This window comes from Polyodon spathula, chromosome 1 (genome assembly GCF_017654505.1).
Source record: "Polyodon spathula isolate WHYD16114869_AA chromosome 1, ASM1765450v1, whole genome shotgun sequence".
NCBI classification, from domain to species: domain Eukaryota; kingdom Metazoa; phylum Chordata; class Actinopteri; order Acipenseriformes; family Polyodontidae; genus Polyodon; species Polyodon spathula.
This window is the reverse complement of record NC_054534.1, coordinates 24,837,156-24,853,725: the sequence shown is the minus strand read 5'-3', so window position 1 is coordinate 24,853,725 and position 16,570 is coordinate 24,837,156. Positions and strand designations below refer to the sequence as shown.

The window sequence follows — 16,570 nt, the reverse complement described above, 5'->3', positions numbered from 1 at the left end:
TTTAGGGAATTGTTATTTTAAGGTTTTTGCTAAATAACTAAAGACATCAAACATAGCTGGGCTTTTATTGTTTTGTAAACTGCAGTTTTCTTTGCACCAATAAGATAACCCTTCAAAAAAACAAAAACAATTTAAACATTTTTGGGTTTAGTAGAAAAAAAAGGAAATCAAACAGGAAAGCCTTCTCAGTGTCCTGTTTACTCAACCCCTGAACATTTCCTATTTTTCGCTAGTAACCTTTTGACAAATGGAAGAAATTAAAGTCTCTATTCTTCTGGGACGAGAATGTTCAGCTTTTTAACATTTCAACTTTTTTGTTTCTACATACATGTCACCCTGGTGGTGGAATATTGCAGTTACTTCTATAATAAGTGTTTGTTAAAGTAGTAAGATCTGTCTGTGCCTTATCAGCACTTCTTGACTAAATAAGAGCAGAGCTGTTCAAAGGACCAAAATTCAACTCTCAAGCCACCATCTTTGGCCCACTTGACAGAATGAAATGTGTTTATATTTGGTACAATATGAACAATTTGGGAATGACCCATGGGCTACTGTAGTCTACTGTTTGCTAATCCCTACTTCTGTTATGCTGTGTTTAATATGCGTCATATGAGAACTGCCTAATTATTTTTATTTGAACCCCTGCTTATGACTAGTTCTGTGTCTTAAGCAAATTATACTTACAATACTTTGACAAGCGTGAAACCAACACTGGCATTTTACAAAAAATCAGTAAGTTACACTTGTATGATCATGGATATGGTTTAAGTAAAGGGCTGCTCATAAAAAGTAAGTTACATGTGTTTTACATGAAAAGAACATCTACTAAATATAAAAAAAGACCTACAGACACTTATTCATGTGAATCCCTTGCTATAGAAGATCAGTATCCAGAAATACAGTTCTGCATTATTTCCTGTTAAAATCTCCACCAGAAAACTCCACCTCAGAGCTCCAAAGCTCATTTCACTTGAGCTGTATATGCTTCATTGGTTAATCTCAAATCCGTTCCTGTCATGCGTAAAATGAATAGCCGCTACTTGGCTATCCCCTCTCATGTTTCTTAAGTATTGTGAAAACTTAAACCTGTTTATAAGGTTGTAATAAACATAATTTGATTTGGTATGTGTGCTCTTATTATTAGTGAGTACATACCAACAATAAGTGACTAATTTTTGCAAAGAAAAAAAAAGGAAAATGCTCCAAATGTATGTTGAATTGGTATTATTGTGCATTATGTATAAAATCTGTGTGTGTTTTACACTGAAGCTTCAAATGCAGTAAGTGAATCAGACATCGCAGATGACTAATGACATTAATAACAAGTTCTCTTTGAGCATTGTTACTGGTTTCTGTAGTATTTGTTTTGGAAACCAATAGGATGGCGCTGGGTTATATCCATTTAAGAATGTCCTTAATTTAATTAAATACATTAATCACCTAAATGAAGGGTGTAGCTGATCCTTTTCATCCAGCTGAAAGGTGTCTGAACTTTTAGCTGCTGTTCATAATTGGTTAACAAAAGGTTAGGGTGTTGTTAGTCATAGATTTCATAAAGTCTAAGAGTCCCTTGACATTATTAAATGACCAGATTTCATCTATTCAGGTATTCATAGTGTAGTTGTTAGACATTATGTACTGCTCTACTTTACTTTTGTGTTTGATACAACAATTTTAGCTTCAACTGAGTACCAAAAAGTTAAAACAAACAAACAAAAAAAAAAATTGGCATTTGCAGTTAAAACTGTATCTGATGTGTAAATGTGCCACAGTGAATACAACTATGAAGACACTGCCAAGTAAAAGAAGTCAGCTTTTTGGGTAATAGCTTCATCAGTGTTATTGGCTGAAAATGTGTCTCCTTGGCTTAGACCTGAATTTAAATAAAGGTTAATACGTTGACGCAGTCATCGGGAGAGTAATATTTTAGTAGTGCAGGACAAACCCCATGAGTCAGAATTTGAAATGACCGGTATTGATGATTATAGACTGTTAGGGCTGCAACAAAAGGTACATTTTGACCTTCGAAGGAAGGTTCGAACCTTTCGTGGTACTAATTTGCATGATTTACTGGTGAAGTCACCATAGCTAATTGTTTATTGGAAATCCTATTATTTTACAGGTAATCCATATAAATGGAATAAAACATTCACGTGTAGTTTAAAAATTATGTTATGTAGAAGAGTAATCATGTTTTTCTAATTTAAATAAAAATATGCAGTGTTTGCGATATATACAGTACAAACTGCAAGTGGACTTCGGCAAAACAAAGCTTTATTTAAGACACTGTAATAATAATAATGCATCAGCAGTTGCTTGAACAGTTTGCGTTAAACTTTTATTTTGGTCATCTGGGCAGTTCCCAAATCCCAAACAGCAGAGGATTTTCGAGACATTTCTTTCCTTACAGCTTACGCGATACAAAACTTTGCTGTTGGGTTGGCGAATAAAGAAATTAAAGGTTTGCCTCTGGATAACACAAGCAGGAGGGAGGGAATGGACCTCAAATGCATATAGTTTAGTTTAGTGAAAACTAAACATTTCTAGCACTGAAGGATGCTTGGGTAGAGTAGCTGGTCTGATCCAGCACCTTGAAAACAAAACGACTGCAAGAACATTTTTGAAAAAAAGCATTTGAATTTGTTCATGTTAGAGAAAAATATCAAATGCATTATCTGCTCATAATTGTCAAGGTCTGCATCCTTCAGACTAACTGTCATAAGGTAAGATAGGGTCCATTCAGACCCCACGATGCTTTAGTATCAGTTATTATGTGGATCTAGTGACTTGATTTTTGTTTTCTTTTAGTTTGTTGTCAGGCACCCATCCTGTTACACTATGCAAAGTATAATTCTAATCCAGGTAGCCTGGTTGTATTTCCCAAATTGTTTTACATTTGGGGTCCGTATGGACCCTAGGCATAGTGTGTCAGCGAAACTACAGCAAACTGAAACTAAGGCTTGTGTCATGTGACATGAGTCAGCTCCTCCGATAAACCTATAAAAGCTGGATATGCAGAATGCTGATGACACCCGACAGCGCTCTATGGAATTGGTATAAATACATATATAAATACATACTGTACAATAGGGAATACATCCATCACTCCCTCATCTGACAAGCAAGGCATCCAACATCCTAAATCAAACATTAAGAATAAAAAAAAAAAAAAAAAAAACTAAATAAAAAAGAAAAAAAAGTTGCCAAGCTTCAAGGTTCAAAAGATGTATATACTGTATCAAAGTAAGTACATATTTACATACGTGGTGAATTCTACTTGCAGTTCAGTAACTCTACAAGCATATGTGAGAGCTTCATACTACTGATTTGGAGGAATTAATGGTTAGTTGCAGAGTCAATTTTTGTTTAATTTTCCACTAAAATATGATTAAATGTTTACTTCATTCTTCCATAGTGCCTTCTGCTTCATCAGAAATCAGACATTTTGGTTTACCGATTTTGTTTATATTACCTTGCTAAATGTTAACTGAGCCCTTAGTGTTTTTTTTTCTTTCTTTTATCCAGCCACATATAGTTTAATATTAATATGCAGCTTCCATCTTGACTTTCTCACAGAAATGATTTATTTTGAGAATTGTATTTATCAATGACATGATTTTAGCAGTATTAAACTTGGATCTTAACTGAGATACTGTAAGGCGATATAATAAAAGCAAATATCAATGCTAAGCAGGTTTCTATTTTTAAATATCATCTTTTCATTGTTGCATCAGATAGCCATATGCTGTCTGCTGTACAGTGTAAATATAGAGGCAGCTGTTGACTTCACTGCAGAAGCATGAAACTTGGCTGCTGGAGACACCAAATAATGACACAGAAGATTCCATTGTCTATCACCTCCTGTCAAAGAAGGCTTGATATCCAAGTACAATTAAGTACAAGGGGGCATATTGATGGCAGTGTCTTCTTGTCTTGTGTTGACTGCTATTTAGAACCACTGTCATTTTTAATACTGTATTCAGATTTTGTTGTATTTAACAAAATAATATATTTCATTCTCACAATTGCATAATGGTGCATACATCTTAGTAAATTAATAACTAGATTGTAATTACTGTACATGTAGTTAATGGACCTTTTTTTAAGTTCATCTCTTTTTTATTTAGTAACAGTTTTATTCTGCAAGTATTCACCCCCCTTTGGACTTTTCCACATTTTATTGTGTTACAACATGGAATCAAAATGAATTTAATTAGGGGTGATTGCATAAGTATTCACCCCCTTTGCTATGACACACCTAAATAAACTCTGGTGCAACCAGTTGTCTTTAGAAGTCACATAATTAGTTGAATGGAGTCCACCTGTGTGCAATTAAGGTATTTCACATGATTTCAGGTTAAATACACCTGTCTCTGGGAGGTCCCACAGTTGGTTAGTACATTGCCTAACAAAAACTGCATCATGAAGACGAAGGAGCATTCAAAGCAAATCTGGAATAAGTTTCTTCAAAAGCACCAATCAGGGTTAGGATATAAGAACATTTCCAAGTTCTTGAATATCCCCCGGAGTACAGTAAAGTCCATTATTAAGAAATGGAGAGAATATGGCACTGTGACTCTGTCTAGAACAGGCCGTCCTCAAAAACTTAGTAACCGGGTGAGAAGGGCACTAGTCAGGGAGGCCACCAAGAGGCCTATGGCAAGTCTAAAGGAGTTACAGTCTTCCATGGCTGAGCTAGGAGACACTGTGCATACGGCAACAATAGCCTGGGTGCTTCACAAAACTGGCCTATATGGGAGAGTGGCAAAAAGAAAGCCATGTTGAAAAAAACTCACATCAAATCTCAGCTAGAGTTTGCCAGAAGGCATGTGGCAGGCTCTGAGACCAAGTTGAAGAAGATTTTAATGTCCGATGAGACCAAAATAGAGCTTTTCGGTCTCAATGCTAAGCGCTATGTTTGGCGCAAGCCTAACCCTGCACATCATCCTGAGAACACCATTCCTACCGTGAAGCATGGTGGTGGCAGCATCATGCTATGGGGATGCTTCTCTGCATCAGGGCCTGGAAAGCTTGTGAAGATAGAGGAAGATAACATGGATGCAGCAAAGTACAGAGACATCCTGGACGAAAACCTGCTGAAGTCTGCAAGAGACCTTGCACTTGGGAGAAGATTCATCTTCCAGCAGGACAATGACCCCAAACATACAGCCAAAGCCACACTGGAGTGGCTTAAAAACAAAAAGGTCAATGTCCTGGAGTGACCCAGTCAAAGCCCGGACCTCAATCTAATTGAGAATATGTGGAAAGAGTTGAAGATTGCGGTTCACCAAAGGTCCCCATCCAACTTGACGGAGCTTGAGCAATTTTGCAAAGAAGAATGGGCAAAAATTGCAGTGTCCAGATGTGCAAAGCTGGTAGAGACTTATCCAAATAGACTCATTGCTGTAATTGCTGCCAAAGGTGCCTCTACCAAATATTTACTCAAGGGGGTGAATACTTATGCAATCAATTATTTTCTGTTTTGTATTTGTAATTAATTTAGAACAATTTGAGGATTTTATTTTTCACTTTGACATTATGGACTTTTTTTGTGTTGATCAGTGGCAAAAACTTCTAATTAAATCAATTTTGATTCCATGTTGTAACACAATAAAATGTGGAAAAGTCCAAGGGAGGTGAATACTTTTGAGAGCAACTGTATATACACATACGTTGTCACTGTGTGCAATGAGCTATAGTGGGTTTAAGATCCTTTCTCTTACAGAACTTCATTTGGTAGATGTACAATGCTTTGACGCAGCTTGCTGAAGGTCAGCTCCACTGATAACATTGGGAACATGGGGGGTTGAAATACTTTACGCTAAGCTTTTGACAGAATGTTGAAATTAAAATGCGCCATTTAAACAATTCTAAACATCACTACTGACCTATCTACAGTAAATGCCATTTTTTGCAGTGCACTGTATAATTAATCAAATAACCCTACTATAACACCATTGAGTAATAGAACACCCTATTAACTAATTGATAATACAAAGTCTTAAGGTTACAGCTATCATACAAATGTACACAATGCTGATGTTATTTAACAGTTTTGATATCCTTCCAAATGCAGTGTAAGTTTCATGGTGTGAGCTTGTGGTTAACATACTGTAATTGTGTTGTGAACTGTGTCAACCTTTGCTGTTTTTCATTTGTAGTGACGCTATTGTCATTGTCAGCTGTGACCAAAGTGTGTTTTCTCATCGTGACTTTTGTCTTTCATGAAAATAGCACTCTAGACAACAGGATGGTGCCTTTTTGTTTATTTTCTAAAGACGCCCCTTTGCTGAAGGTTAGCCTTAATCCTGGTTACCTTTATTCGAAATCGCCAACAGGAAAGATTTACAAGCCAAGCTCAAGCCTAGTCCTCTACTCTAACTCTCGCATGGGTCACGTAATGGAGATCCAGGCTGGAGCTCGTACAGTCTTTTGAGTGGGTCATGTAATGGAGATCCAGGCTGGAGCTCGTACAGTCTTCTGAGCGGGTCACATAATGGAGATCCAGACTGGAGCTCGTACAGTCTTCTGAGCGGGTTACGTAATGGAGATCCAGACTGGAGCTTGTACAGTCTTCTGAGCGGGTCACATAATGGAGATCCAGGCTGGAGCTCGTACAGTCTTCTGAGCGGGTTACGTAATGGAGATCCAGATGAAAAAAGCTATATATATTTTTATTGGGCCATCAATTTATACTATGTATGATAAAATGTGGTATTTGAGTTATGACACAGGGATGTGCAGATGTATCCAGCTGCTTATCTTTGTGAAATGAATATATATATATATATATATATATATATATATATATATATATATATATATATATATATATATATATATATATATACTGCAGCATAGCAAAGTTCAGTAAAGCACTGTATAGTAAGAACATGATATTGACAAGGTTTGAAACAGAATCAACCATGGTAAAGCACGGTACATGCACAATATAAGCATGGGAATATTATACAAAAATGCCAAATGGCCATGCCAGTTTACTATAGTAAACTTTCATAAGGGTAGTTGTGGATCATGTCCACCCTACAGTGCTACGCTTGTACCCTGATTGTACCGTTCCATCATGCCAGAATTTTGTGCGAGGAGCATGACCGAGACATCAAATGTATTGCTTTATTCTGGACTATACTCCCATTGATTATGATTATGTGGAAATGTCAGTTAGTAATATACAGTGTCTATAGAAAGTCTACACCCCCTTTCAAAATTTTCACCTTTTGTTGCCTTATAGCCTGGAATTAAAATGCATTAAAATATTTTTTTTTTTTTTTTTTTTTTTTTCATTTATCTACAATAGTTTGGTTGGGTAAGTGTTCAACCCCCTTGTAATAGCAATCCTAAATTCGTTCAGGTGTAACCAATCTCCTTCAAAATCACACACCAAGTTAAGTGGCCTCCACCTGTGTTAAATGGTAGAGATTCACATGATTTCAGGATAAATTCAGCAGTTCCCTGTTCCGGGTAGTGCATTTTAAAGCAAAGACTCAACCATGAGCACCAAGGCTCTTTCAGAAGAACTCGGGACAAAGTTGTTGAAAGGCACAGATCAGGGGATGGGTTTAACAAAATATCAAAGCCTTGAATAGCTCTTCGAGCACTGTCAAGATGAGTATTAAGAAGTGGACGGTGTATGGCACCGCCTAGATCAGGCCGTTCCTCCAAACTGGATGACAGAGCAAGAAGGAGACTAATCAGAGAGGCTACCAAGAGACCAATGGCAACTTTGCAAGAGTTATAGACTTTTATTGCTGTCCATCAACGCCTCCCAAGGAACTTGACAGAGATGGAACAGTTTTGTAAAGAAGAATTGTCAAATATTGCCAAATCTAGGTGTGCAAAGTTCGTAGAGACCTATCCCAACAGACTCACAGCTGTAATTGCTGCCAAATGTACTTCCACCAAATATTAACTCTGGGGAGGAAACTTATCCAATTATGATCTTTCAGTTTTGTATTTTAAATACATAATTTTTTTCTCAATAAAAACTTGTTTCCCCCCCTTAACAGTGTGGAGTATGGTGTGTAGATAGGTGGAAAAAAAATCCTCATTTAAATGCATGAAACTCTGAGGCACTGACACAACAAAATGTGAAAAAAGTTCAAGAGGGTGTAGACTTTCTATAGGCACTGTATTTATACATTTACCAATCTAATGAGAGATACTACTGGCCAGTCATCTTTTGAGCTGGTCCTCTTTTTGATTGATCATTTCATCGCCATCAGGACTTTCTAAATCTGGTGGCAGCATAGGAATCCCTGTACATTACCACAGCATGTGACATTTCTTTGCTTTTGTATATTATTTTTCAGTACTGTCCTGTACTGCAGTTATTATTTATAGGTCGTGTGTGTGGTTTCAATTTTCCCAGGTTTCCTGAGCTCATTTAATATAGGAGTGTGAAGCAGACTGCGTAATTATAGTGATAAAGAGGATGTCAGATAAGACCAGTCAGTCAGCCAGTCAAACGCTGACGAACAATCCAGAATTATACTAGCATATTTGTGAACTGCCAGTTAAAATGACTGACATTTTCTCTTTCTGTCAGTAAGGAGTTATCAAATTAAGCCAAGCTGCAAGAAAATGAGGGATTGCATTACAGCATTTTGTAATATGCCTTATTTTAAAAGTACAGCTTGCAGGCACATTTTAAAGGATATTCCTTGGTTTATGAAAAAAAAAAAAAAAAAAAATGAACTGGGCTGTTCGCCCTGTTACAGTGATATTTCACATTTACCGCATTACAGAAATGATTCCACTGGAATGCAACGGGCACTGTCTTTTATAGGATTCTCAGCAGATCAACCCCTTTTAATAAGGACACTTGACAACTTAGACCAATTCGTTGTTTAGATTGCGTGAAGACTGATATGACCCAGCTCTCGGAAATGAGAGATCATTAAAATAATCAATTTGTTATTCATTTTTGTTAACAAGTTAAATTTGCAAGGAGTTGTTGAGAATACAGTTATGAAAGACTCATAGAAAAGGGGGAAAAAAACTATTAATTTGCAAGCCTTCGTACAATAAATGAGAACTTGGGTAAAAATAGCATGCCCTAAACCAGGAGTGTCAAACTAAGTTCCTGAAGGGGCACAGTGTCTTCTGGATTTTGTTCCACTCAGGCTCTCAATTTCTTAATTGGTATAATTGTTTGATTAAATTAACACATTTAACACTTTTCTCCAGGCTGCAAAATGTTCCATAGGTAGTGTATCTTAAATCAAGTGCATTTAAAAAAAAAAAACCAAAAAACATCAATAGTAAAAGACCTTGAAAAATATTAAAGATGTCCCAATTGAACAAATAATTAGATCAATTATGTTAATTGAGAGCTTAAGTTGGAATGAAAACCAGAAGACCCAATGACCCTTGAGGACTCGAGTTAGACACCCCTGCCCTAAACTCTCGCAGCATTAGACACAAGCATGTATCAGTGAGTGTCTGCTATACAACAGTATGCTGTCCACTTTTTATGGCTTAACTAAGAAAAATACATACTTTTAATCTACTTGCTATCCTTGTTGTCTGAAATCACCCTTCTAAATCATTCAGTGAGATGTGTATACTGTACAGTTGTACAGATGTGAAAGGAGCAAGGAACAGCTTCATGGCAGGAAGAATCTTGCAATGCCTTTTGAAAGCAGGACTTTTGTAATGAACTGCTTTTAAAGCTCCGTGCCAGGCAGAAGGAAAGACACAAGATCATTTGGATAGAGAGCTTGAATTTCTTGTGAAGTGGCTCAAACTGTGCTGTTTCTTTAAAATCAGTCATGAAGTAAAACTTTAAGGGAAATTATTTTTTTATTCATGATTACTAATTTGGAGATGGCCATGTATATAAAAGCACAGCATGCGCTCACAAGGGCGAGACGGTTGAAAGGAGAAAGAACCGGAGAGAGCGTGACAGAGAATACATTTAAAGGTAAACAATTGCTACTGGTGCTGGAAGGACCAGCCCGATACTTGTTTGGTTATATATATTTTGGTTATATTTATATTGTTTTTCTTGTGGTGCCTTTTTGTTTTGTGTGGTTTTTGTACAAGTCTTTGGTTTGTTTGATTTAATAAAAGAAAGAGTGGCGACTCGCCCCTGAGCCTGCATTTCCTTGTCTGTGATGTCACCCACCCATCCTGCCACAAACCTGTTTTAGATTTGTCTGCTGTGCTGACCACACAAAAGCTAAGCTGTTTCCCATACTCCATAATAGCTGGCATGTTTTTATTTTCCCCACACTTTTTTATATTATTTCATTTCGCTGGAAACCAACTACATTTACTCTTGACAGAGGGGAACTCTTTTACTGTATCTAACCCTAATAATGCAAAGTCCTCCATGTAAGAAATGTAATATTTTCAACTAAACGAGGGGTATACAGAGTTCTTTAAAAATGTGTGTGCTTCAGTCATTTATTGACATTTGTTTTACAAAATTGCTTTACACTTTTAAAAAATATTTAAGAGATCGATATTCTGCTTAATGGAAAATCATTTTCCTTTAAGTTTAGAATGAACAGTAATTTATGTTCAAAGTGGTATTTCTGTGAAGGAAGGATGTGTCAGGTTGTCATTGTCAATTTTGGTCCCTGGCGATGAAAATTGAAAAAGAAAAGAAAACGTGGACACATTGTCTGCATGTTGTTGAAATAAATAACACTTGACAGAGTCAAATATTTACATGTGTTGGTGGATAATGGGTTTTATAAACCACTGTGGTAACTTGAATACTGTAATATGTATAGATCTAATATCAGTAGGTGTCTAAAGGTATACAAGATGTACGCCTAGAACATTAGATGGAGAAGAAAAAAGCTGAAGGGGTGGGTGCTAATTAAAATCAACTTCCCTGTCATGAATTAGAACCACATGAACATTAAATACATGCCAAAAGACTTGTAGATGTGGTCATTGTAAAAATACGATTATTTTGACAAAGATCAAAGGACTGTGGTATTATGCATTTTACTACACATTTGGTTTTGGACAATTAACTGCATTCCTTTCCTATACCCTAAATATTCCCTATCTGCTGTATGGGTGATTTACATCCTAAAAATCTGCACTTTGTAACAGTTGATGGAGTGAGATTTACCCACAATTTACAGCATTTCTATGATGTCCTTGTTTGGTCTCCCAGATGGTTAATTCTACAATTCTAATTTGAGAGCAAAGGACTTGTCAAAAAAAAAAAAAAACGAACAAACATAAAACACAGCTGCTCAGAGCTCCAATTGATTGGTCCAGTGCATATGTTGCGGCAGTGTTTACACTAAATTGGCTCTACATTGTGGATTACATGTGCCATTTATGACTGGGAGGTATTTTTTTTACTTAATTAAATGTATTCTTATAAACAAATCAATTTTTGTAAATATGTTTTTACATTTAAAATAGATCATACTGTACAAGTTGTTAAAACGACGTTTTATGACCTTGAGTGACACATATTCAGGGTTGTTGTGATCCATTTTTTATTCTTGTTTCACCTTCAGACATTCTTTTTGTAGTTTTTTAGAAACCTATTTTCAGAAAACTAATTTAAAAAAAAACCCGACGTAACAGAGAGGTTGTACATTCAACACATTCTTGCACTAACAAGCACATGAATACAAAATAAAGTGAAACATTTAAATGATGAAGTGTTATTGAGTCATATATTTTATTTCTGAAAGAGAATACAATTTACCTTGCCTTGTCTTGTTTAACAAACAGTACATTTTCCTCTACAATTGATTTGCTTTGACCTTTCTAAAGACATTTTGAGTTTTTTTGTAATCGGGCCAAACAGTATGCAGTTGCTGCTTTGCATACGTATTCTGGGTCCATGCGTTCAGGAATAGACAGGAGTGAGCCATGGCTATGCAAATTAAAACTGATGCATCTGCATGGTTATGTTCTTTCTCCTTGGTTACAGGGATTAAACACAGTATTTATTTAACAGGCTTAGTAGCTCAGTGGACTCATGCAATGTGAAAAATATATATATATATATATATATATATATATATATATATATATATATATATATATATATATATATATATATCTTTTATATATATATAATATCGAAAGATTCGAAAACTACAATACTTTTTTTTGCATTTTCTACTGTCAAGCCATGTAGCTATATAGTATTATATCTTCATAACCGAACTGGACTTTCAGGTTTTTTAATACTAAAAAATAGCACCAGCAGGTTGTGCCTGCATGGTTTTCATAGGCCCACCCATAAATTGTTTTGCTCCATTATCATAGACATGCTTAGTAAGCCACCACAACTGTTCAGTTCCTGTGGTGAACTGATAAATGAAGGTTTCAGTGTACATAAATATTAAGAAGTAGCAGTGTACATTTGTTTTATGTAAAGTTTAAGTATTAGAAAAGGTAGTTACTATATACTAGCAAGCCATATACATTGCAATGACGTGACTATGCAGTCTCGTTGGGGCTGCCCTGATCCACAGAATGATAATTATTCATTCTGAATCTTTGTGATATTTAGTCAGTCATTGTACAGTTACTTTAGGTTAAAAAACAAATCCTTAATTCTGGTATTTTGTGTTATGGGGTGCGTGTTGTGTGTTAATGTTGGTGTATAGGTATTGGTGCACAGGATATAAATGGGTCTGTGTAGCACGAGTGATTTTAAATCTATAGCTGTATTTAGGCACAGGGATTGCACTTCACGTGAATTTAAAGTATTTAATACTATGTGAGCATGGGGATTGCACAGTGCTGGGATTCAAGTGAATAATAAATTAGTAATTGAATCCTGGCACAACAATATATATATAGATGCACATTTTACTCACTCTGGGTTGTGTGTTCGGTGAGTGGAGAATGGGTCTGGAGAGAATGATCGAAAAGTAAAGTAAATAAAAGCATATAATTGCTATTTTGTGCTGGAAGGACGAGCACGATATGTGTGTTTGTTCGGACTCTCTGTGTTTGTTTGTCTGTTCATCCACTGTTTGTTAAGTGGTAGTTTGTTTTGTTTGTCCATTATGTTTATTTTGGCCCAAAGTGCTGTTTGCTGTTTTTTTTTTTTTTTTTGCTTAAACTTTGTATTTTTCATTAAACTCACTGAGCGCCACAGTGTCTCAGTTTTCACCTGCCAGCTGTCTGCGTGTGTACTCCTTTCTGGCCTGACGTCACCTCTACAGCCAGCCTGTTCACATGTGGTATCAGAACCAGGACAACAGCGCCTCCAAGATTCAGGCCAGGAAGAGTACTGCATGTGAAATGGAAGGCTGGAACTGGAGAGATGGCTGCAGAGAACTGGAGGACCTCCTCGGTGGTCTGGACGACCAAGGCTGGTGCCTTGCTTGTAGGGTATATGGGCACAAGGTGGTTATCTGACCCTTCCAGAAAAAGGAAGAAGAGCCAGCCCAAGAGAGGAAGGTGGAGAGAAGGAGCAGGAAGAGAAGGGGGAGAGGAAAGCTGCAACAACAACCGCAGCAACAGCAGGAGGAAGTCGGGGATGATGGCTGGGAGGCCTTTTGGCTGTGGGGCATGTGGGCACACGTTGGCCATATGCCCCACGCAATACGAAGAGGTGGAACTAATGTCCAAGTGGGGGGAGCCCATGCATCCAGTGCCTTCACTTCATGTGCATTTAAAGTATTTAATAATATGTGAGCACAGGGTTGCACAAATTAGTTAATGTGCTATGATTCAAGTGAATAATTAGTAATTAAAGAAAAGGTTTTTAAAAAATGTACACAAAAAGTTTAAAAGATTAAAAAATCTTTTCAAAAAAATATGGAACGCTTCATGCACTTTTGTGTCATCCGCAAATTCGTGAAGCATTCCATATTTTTCTGAAAAAATATTTTTTTTCATCTTTTAAACTTTTTGTGTACATTTTTTAAAAACCTTTTCTTTCATATTTCGTGTTTCTCATGTTCATTTTTTTTAACACTAACCTTTAAAACACATGTATTTGAGTGCCATATTTTACAACTACAGTATATATCATTGTTCCATATAAATACTTGAAAACGGGGGCTTTTCTCTTATTGGCAATCTTCAGAGAGGTTGTTAATAAGCGGCATCTACTGTATGTAAGAACATAAGAAAGTTTGCAAATGAGAGGAGGCCATTCGGCCCATCTTGCTCGTTTGGTTGTTAGTAGCTTATTGATCCCAGAATCTCATCAAGCAGCTTCTTGAAGGATCCCAAGGTGTCAGCTTCAACAACATTACTGGGCAGTTGATTCCAGACCCTCACAATTCTCTGTGTAAAAAAGTGTCTCCTATTTTCTGTTCTGAATGCCCCTTTGTCTAATCTCCATTTGTGACCCCTGGTCCTTGTTTCTTTTTTCAGGCTGAAAAAGTCCCTTGGGTCGACACTGTCAATACCTTTTAGAATTTTGAATGCTTGAATTAGGTCGCCACGTAGTCTTCTTTGTTCAAGACTGAACAGATTCAATTATTTTAGCCTGTCTGCATATGACATGCCTTTTAAGCCCGGAATAATTCTGGTCGCTCTTCTTTGCACTCTTTCTAGAGCAGCAATATCTTTTTTATAGCGAGGTGACCAGAACTGCACACAATATTCAAGATGAGGTCTTACTAGTGCATTGTACAGTTTTAACATTACTTCCCTTGATTTAAATTCAACACTTTTCACAATGTATCCGAGCATCTTGTTAGCCTTTTTTATAGCTTCTCCACATTGTCTAGATGAAGACGTTTCTGAGTCAACAAAAACTCCTAGGTCTTTTTCATAGATTCCTTCTCCAATTTCAGTATCTCCCATATGATATTTATAATGTACATTTTTATTTCCTGTGTGCAGTACCTTACACTTTTCTCTATTAAATGTCATTTGCCATGTGTCTGCCCAGTTCTGAATCTTGTCTAGATCATTTTGAATGACCTTTGCTGCTGCAACAGTGTTTGCCACTCCTCCTACTTTTGTGTCGTCTGCAAATTTAACAAGTTTGCTTACTATACCAGAATCTAAATCATTAATGTAGATTAGGAATAGCAAAGGACCTAATACCGATCCCTGTGGTACACCACTGGTTACCACACTCCATTCTGAGGTTTTTCCTCTAATCAGTACTTTCTGTTTTCTACATGTTAACCACTCCCTAATCCATGTACATGTGTTTCCTTGAATCCCAACTGCGTTCAGTTTGAGAATTAATCTTTTGTGCGGGACTTTGTCAAAAGCTTTCTGGAAATCTAAATAAACCATGTCATATGCTTTGCAATTATTCATTATCGATGCTGCATCCTCAAAAAAATCAAGCAAGTTAGTTAGACATAATCTCCCTTTCCTAAAACCGTGTTGACTGTCTCCCAGGACCCTGTTACCATATAGGTAATTTTCCATTTTGGATCTTATTATAGTTTCCATAAGTTTGCATATAATAGAAGTCAGGCTTATTGGTCTGTAGTTACCTGGTTCAGTTTTGTTTCCCTTTTTGTGGATCGGTATTACGTTTGCAATTTTCCAGTCTGTCGGTACAACCCCTGTGTCAAGAGACTGCTGCATGATCTTGGTTAGCGGTTTGTAAATTACTTCTTTCATTTCTTTGAGTACTACTGGGAGGATCTCATCCGGCCCAGGGGATTTGTTTATTTTAAGAGCTCCTAGTCCCTTTAACACTTCTGCCTCTGTTATGCTAAAGTTATTTAAAACTGGATAGGAACTGGATGACATGTGGGGCATGTTGTCAGTATCTTCCTTTGTAAAAACTTGTGAAAAGTAATCATTTAATATATTTGCTATTTTTTTTTCTTCATCTACGATTTTGCCATTTGTATCTCTTAAACATTTAATCTCCTCTTTGAATGTTCTCTTGCTGTTGTAATATTGGAAAAACATTTTGGAATTGGTTTTAGCTCCCTTAGCAATGTTCGTTTCTATTTCTCTCTTGGCCTTTCTAACTTCCTTTTTGACTTGCGTTTGCAGTTCCGTGTACTCTTTCTGCGTACTTTCTTTATGGTCCTTTTTTAATGCTCTGTAAAATGCCTTTTTACGCTGAATATTTTTTTTAATTGATCTATTAAACCATTTTGGCAATTTAGTTTTACATTTAGATTTGTCTACTTTAGGGATGTAATTGTTTTGCGCCTCTAGTACTACATTTTTGAAGAATAACCATCCTTCTTCTGTGGGTGTTTTCTCTATTTTACTCCAATCTACTTCTGTTAGTCTCTGTTTCATACCTTCATAGTTTGCTTTTCTAAAATTGTAAACCTTAGCTTTAGTCATTACTTGTGGGGTTTTAAAAAACACTTCAAATGAGACCATGTTGTGGTCTGAGTTTTCCAGTGGTTCTCTGACCTCTGTTTTCATTATTTGAAAAGACTAAATCAAGGCATGCCTCCCCTCTAGTCGGTGCCTTGACAAATTGTGTTAGGAAGCAGTCATTTGTCATTTCCACCATTTCAATTTCATCCTTCGTGCTACCCACCGGGTTTTCCCATTTTATTTGGGGGAATTTGAAATCCCCCATTAGTATGGTTTCTCCTTTGCTACACGCATTTCTAATATCATTGTATAACAGATTATTTTGCTCACCGTCTGAATCTGGCGG

At 36.6% G+C, this 16,570-nt stretch overlaps 1 protein-coding gene across 1 annotated transcript in view; it reads left to right on the top strand.

Moving 5' to 3' along the window:
• The window catches only part of LOC121315950 (alpha-mannosidase 2-like), a 126,717-nt gene that overhangs the window by 46,105 nt on the left and 64,042 nt on the right, over positions 1 to 16,570 (top strand). The gene's annotated exons all lie outside the window — the stretch shown is intronic.